Source organism: Crocuta crocuta, unplaced genomic scaffold (genome assembly GCF_008692635.1).
Source record: "Crocuta crocuta isolate KB4526 unplaced genomic scaffold, BGI_CrCroc_1.0 scaffold50, whole genome shotgun sequence".
In the NCBI taxonomy this organism is placed as follows: domain Eukaryota; kingdom Metazoa; phylum Chordata; class Mammalia; order Carnivora; family Hyaenidae; genus Crocuta; species Crocuta crocuta.
The window spans coordinates 8093003-8099002 of NW_027527428.1; positions in this window are offsets into that span (position 1 = coordinate 8093003).

Here is a 6000-nt window from a genome sequence, read left to right on the forward strand (position 1 = left end):
TTATTTTGAGAGCGAGAGGGAGAGAGAGAGAGAGTCCTTGTGTGTGTGGGAATGGGGGAGGGACAGAGAATCCCAAGCAGGCTCCGCGCTGTCAGCACAGAGCCCAATGTGGGGCTTGGTACCACGAACTGTGAGATCATGACCTGAGCCGAAATCGAAAGTCTGCCCCGAGAGGCACTTGAGAAGAAGGTAAACCCCGATGACATGATCGGGAGCCGCTCTCTTTTGAGGTGACTGCCTTTTATGTGGTTTTGTTTGTCGGTCTGATAAAGTCTACATCTGTGATGTTTTAAGCCCAACCCCTTGGACATTGAGGCTCTTTTCAGTTTCTGCTTAAACAAAATCCCTTCTTTGCATCCAATTAAGCTGAAGAAGCCTGGGAAGAAAGGTCCAAGTAAACTTTTGGGAAAAAAAAAAGTTTTAATGGGAAGTGAGCCGATAGGCTGCAAATCCGAGTGATGGGTCCACTGCTTCCGACACGCCTGCTGCGTCCTTCACCCCGGGAGCCCCACCCAGGAGTGAGCAGGTGCGGCCAGCAGGGCCAAGGCAGAGCCATGTGGCTGTCACCCTGCAGCACCCAGTGCTCGTGACGGAGGACACACGGGGTGGCGGGTGGGTCTCTGTCCAGAAGCTGACCCTCTGCACAGGGGGAACCTGGGCCAGCCAGCGGGATCTGAGCCCCTCCTTGTCCACCACCCAAAGTCGGGGTTACCTGGGTTGGGGTTCAAGGCCAGACTAAAGGGGCAGTCCCGCTGCAGGGATGGGGCACCACAGGACATGGGGAGGTGGGGCTGAAGGGTTGGCTTCTAAGGGAAAATCTGATACAAATGCAGTTTTATTATTTTCAAATACATGGAAGCACTTATGACATAATTTTAAAAGCAAATGCATTGGAGAAATTTACCGTCTGCTCAGGGCAGCACCACGGGAGGTAGACGATGAACTCCTTCTCGGGGCGCTGGGTGGCTCAGTCGGTTAAGCGTCTGACTTTGGCTCAGGTCATGATTTCACGGTTCATGGGTTTGAGCCCCATGTCAGGTTCTGTGCTGACAGCTCAGAGCCTGGAGCATGTTTCAGATTCTGTGTCTCCCTCTCTCTCTGACCCTCCCCTGCTCACCCTGTCTCTCTCTCTCTCAGAAATAAATAAAACATTAAAAAAAATTCTTTAAAAAAAAAAAGATGACCTCCTTCTCAAGGAATCACACCCTAAAGGACTAGGGATAAAACACCATTTGACTCTCGGTTCAAACTTGAAAGTGATGAAATTGTGTTTCGAATCCTGAAGTGGTTGCCAAGGGAAACCACAGAGTAGCTATAAAACCGGCAAACCCACCATGGCCTGCAGCGAAGGCAGCAGGGAGCGTGCGTGCACCTCCTGGCGGAACAGTGGTCAAAGGCAAATAGAAAGGAGAAGAACCCACAACAGGATCACTAAGCAAAAACGTTTTGATGGTCTTCACAGGGAAGAAAAGCCACTTCTCTGAGCCTTTTCTGAACCAGAGGGGCCACAGATGGGCCCAGAGCCACCACCCCATCTACACTCCTCTCACTCATGCTGTGTCATCTTGAGAGAGTTACTCACCCTCTCTGGGCCTAATAATACAATTTATCACATGAGATCATTCTTCTATACTCCCAATAAGGGGGCTGATTATTATTAGCTATTAACAAAAATGAAACAGAGGAAGAAAGATGGGATTTTCCTGTGGGCAAAAAGGAAGCTGGAGAAACAGCCAGGAGAAAGTGGTCAGAAAATAGTGAGTCTCTCTGGGAAAAAAGTTGGGAGTCAAGGTAGAATTTCCTGTCAGTTTAATCTACTTCCCTCTCCCAATGTAGAAACTCGGCAATCAGAGAAGAAAAGGTAACAAGCTGGTGCTGGAAACATCACCAGCTGGAGCCAAGGGGTAACACTGTCAACAGGGAGGGGAGGAAGGGCCCAGCTGTGGCCCTGACTTCACCCCCCCCCACCCCGGAGCCGGGCTGTCCAGGCCTTTTTCTCATCACTTCTGCCTGGAGAAGAGGCTGAACGAGGTACCGACCCTCCAGATCCAAGGGAGGCTCCAGGGCCAACAGGCCCAAAAGTGAGAGGTGGGCCCCTTAGCTCTGCTCTCCCATGGGTACATCACACTTCAGCAAGAAGTTATAAAAGGAAAGAGAAAGACACAAAGAACCCAACCTAAAAGGAAACACGCCCCAAGGAACAGAAGGACATTCATCCTAGTTACTTCTTGCAAAAGAACAATTTAATAAAAGCATTAAGTTGGTAAAATGAGATTTTTAATGAAATAAATTATTTAGGGGCACCTGGGTGGCTCAGTCAGTTGAGCATCTGACTTCGGCTCAGGTCATGATCTCACGGTTCGTGGGTTCGAGCCCTGCGTCGGGCTCTGTGCTGACAGTTCAGAGCCTGGAGCTGCTTCGGATTCTGTGTCTCCCTCTCTCTCTGACCCTCCCCTGTTCACGCTGTCTCTCTCTCTCTCTCTCTCAGAAATAAAAAACGTTAAAAATTAAAAAAAAGAAATAAATTCTTTAAAGAAAAAATTTTAAATGCTTATTTATTTATTTAAAGTTTATTTGTCTTGAGAGAGAGAAAGAACGCAAGCAGGAGAGGGCCAGAGAGAGAGAGAGAGAGAGAGAGAGAGAGAGAATCCCAAGCAGGCTCCACACTGTCGGTGCAGAGCCCAACACAGGGCTGATCTCATGAACCGTGAGATCATGACCTGAGGTGAAATCAATGGTTGGATGCTCAACCCACGGGGCCACTCGGGTGCTCCCATTTAAAGAAATGTTTTTTTTAAATTTTAAATTAAAACTGTAAAAGTAAGGGAAAAAACTGCAGATCAAAGCATTGTCACTGAAATAATAAAAAAAGAAATAGCTAGAAACGGTTTGCTAAAGTAAAAATTACCAACAAATAGGAAAGACTTGAGATGCTCACAGAAATTCAGAAGAGACAGACAGAAGGATCAAAGCAATTGGAAGTGAATGGATGGGAAGGTAAGTAAACGTGACCCAACATCAGGATGACGGGTGCGGCAGGCGGGACGATGCCCCCTCAGAGCTGCCCTTGTTCTGATGCTCAGAATACGTGACTCCGTTAGGTTACATGGCAAAGGGGCGTTAAGGCTGCTGAAGGAATTAGGTTTGCTAATCAGGTGACCTTAAATACAGAGTATCCTGGATTATCAAATCGGCCCAGTGCCATCGTAAGGGGTCTTAAAAGCAGAAGAGGGAGACTGAGTTAGGCTGCAGTGGTGCAGAAAGACAGGCAGCAGCGCTTAAGGTGAGAAAGGGGCTTGGAGCCAGGGAGTGTAGAGGGTTCTAGAAGCTAGAAAAGGCAAGCTGACAGACTCACCGCTGGCACCTCCAGAAAGGACGCAGCCCCTGCTGACACCTCAACGTTAACACAGGGACACTGGGCCCCCCAGAATTGTCAGATAAGAAATCTGTGTTTTATGTACTAAGTTTGCTGCGATTTGCTCAGCAGCCATAGGAAACCAACACGATTGGTGCCCCCGAAGCAGAACACCCATCAGTGTAACAGGAGATGTTTTAGGGACATAAAGAAAATTTCCCTGAAATTAAAAAAAAAAAAAAGTCTGCAAATTCAAAGAGCACACAGTGTATCAGGAGTTCAACGCCAAGCATTCAACTTTGAGACACTCAAACTATGAATAAAAGACAACCCCCCCCCCCACCCGGGGCAGGGGGGCAGGGGAGCCAGCTGACCTCAGGCTCCAGCACAGCACATCCAAGCACGGGGCAGTGGGAAAATGGCTACAAAGTGTGGCAGGAAAGAGAATACAACCCGAGAATCTATCCTAACCTGACGGAAATACTGTTCACAGATAAAGACAACAGACTTCCACAAACATAAAAGCTCTGGGGAAATAGGAGCCCTTCCTGAAAAATGAAATGTAGTTAGAGAAACTCAAAATAAAAAACTCACAGACACAGTGGTGGTAAAGACTCACGGTCAGCACCCAAGACCTTGGATATCTAACTAGCAGCTATGGACACCGCAGCCCCAGTTCAGAAACCCGGGCAAAGTAAGAGCGACGCAGGCGGCATGCGCAGGTGGGGGTGGGGAAGGGATGGAAACAGGTCGCTGAAAATGCCCTCTCCCTCCAATGCCCAGAAGAACTGATGCAGAATGACATGCATCTCTAATAATAATAACGTAATGATGCCAACTTCTTGCAATTTTGCAGAAAGTGTCCTGAATCCCCCCCGCGCCGTACTGAGGAAAAACCTTTAGAAGAAAGCATTAACTAGTAGCTTTTACAAGTCCTCAGTTGGGCACGTGACAGAAAGCAATGCGGCAGAGCAGCCCCAAGCCCTTGTTCAACCAGAAGCGAGTTCTGTCCACATTCCTGCTATTTGCCCCACATCACTCACCCACTACAGAAGTCAGAACCGCAGCTGGCTCCCCCCACACACGCAGATTTATTATCTATCTATCTATTTATTTATTTTTAGTGTTGTATTTACTTCTGAGAAATAGAGAGAGACAGTGCGAGCAGGGGAGGGTCAGAGAGAGAGGGAGACACAGATTCTGAAGCAGGCTCCGGGCTCTGAACTAGGCATCAGCACAGAGCCCGACGGGGGCCCAAAACCACTAACTGAACCGTGAGATCATGGCCTGAGCTGAAGTCGGACGCTTAACCGACTGAGCCACCCAGGCGCCCCCCAGACACGCAGATTTAAAAGAACCGTGCACCTGTGCACCTCCACCTGCTCATGCATCCACTGAGCCCCAGGCCCTGCGGACCCACCGTGGAGGAAAAGGACTAAACCCTCTGCCCTCCACAAGCTTAAGCCCCAGAGCTGCGCAGGCCTCTGCCACATCTGTCACTAGCCAAGTGTCGTGTTGAGCACAGGAAATGTGGCTAATATGAACCTTTAATTGTATTCCATTTTAACTACCCTAAATTTAAAGTGACACGTGGCTGATAGCATCACCGTGGATAACACAGTTCTGGAATCAGAGGCCAAATGTGCGTTTTCACAAGGCCCTGGGGTGACTCTCACACTGGCAGCATAAGGAAGACTCCGTGGTTCTCCGAAACCCTCTGGAACTCTCGCCCACTTTCCCCCCACCCCAACCCCTCCAACCTCGTAGGCCTGCCCCAGGCCACTCCGTAGCTCACCTTGTGCCCTACCACAACTTTGCCTGCACCCCTGCTCCTCTTGCCTCGAGGCAAGTTTATCTCCTGTAAGGCCCTCTGGACCCAGGACCCCTTCCTGTGCACTGTCATCTCGATCCGCCCTGCCTGGTCAGGGCAGGAAGCAAACCTCGGCTGGCGTGAACATCAAGACTCCACTCCCTGGGCTGCCCTCTTCTGTTCCCGGGGAACCAGCCCGCAAGCCCAGGACACAGAGAGGGGCCAGACCCTGAGCAGCCAGGTACGTGTTGCAAGTGTGCCTTCTGCCCCTGAAATGACAGCCGAAAGGTGATGACAGTCACCCCACCTGCGCCATCAGAGCAGCCTGCCTGGGTGAAGGCCTTGACTCTCCTGCCCGCCCTCCCAGGTTACTGCCCGCTTCACGTCCCTCCCCTGTCCCCTGCCCTGCTTCCCCGCCCAATGTCTCTGCACCTTGGGGGTTGCGGCCCTCAAGTCTCAAACTTTGGGAACCCTCTGCCTACAATCCTCAGCTCAGAGTCCTGACTTCCCCCTGGCCTAGAACCCACTCTCCCTCATTTTGCATCCTTTGCATCGGTGCTTCCCTTCCTCGGCCCCGAGGGGCACTGGGTTTCTCGCCCTCCCAGGCCTGTTCACGGGGGTGAGGGGCCCCTCGGACTCACCAGGAACCCTGGAGAAGCCCCCAGACTAGTTCTCCCGCTTCCTTCCGCTTCCACCCCACCCACGCGCAGAGCCGCCACCGGGAGCCTCCGCCCGCTGCGCTCGGATCCCACTCCCCACCCCACCCCTTCTGCCTGCTCCATAGCCCCACGCAGCCTTTCCAAACGCGTCGCGCGCGCTTGGGGCCTCGCGGATC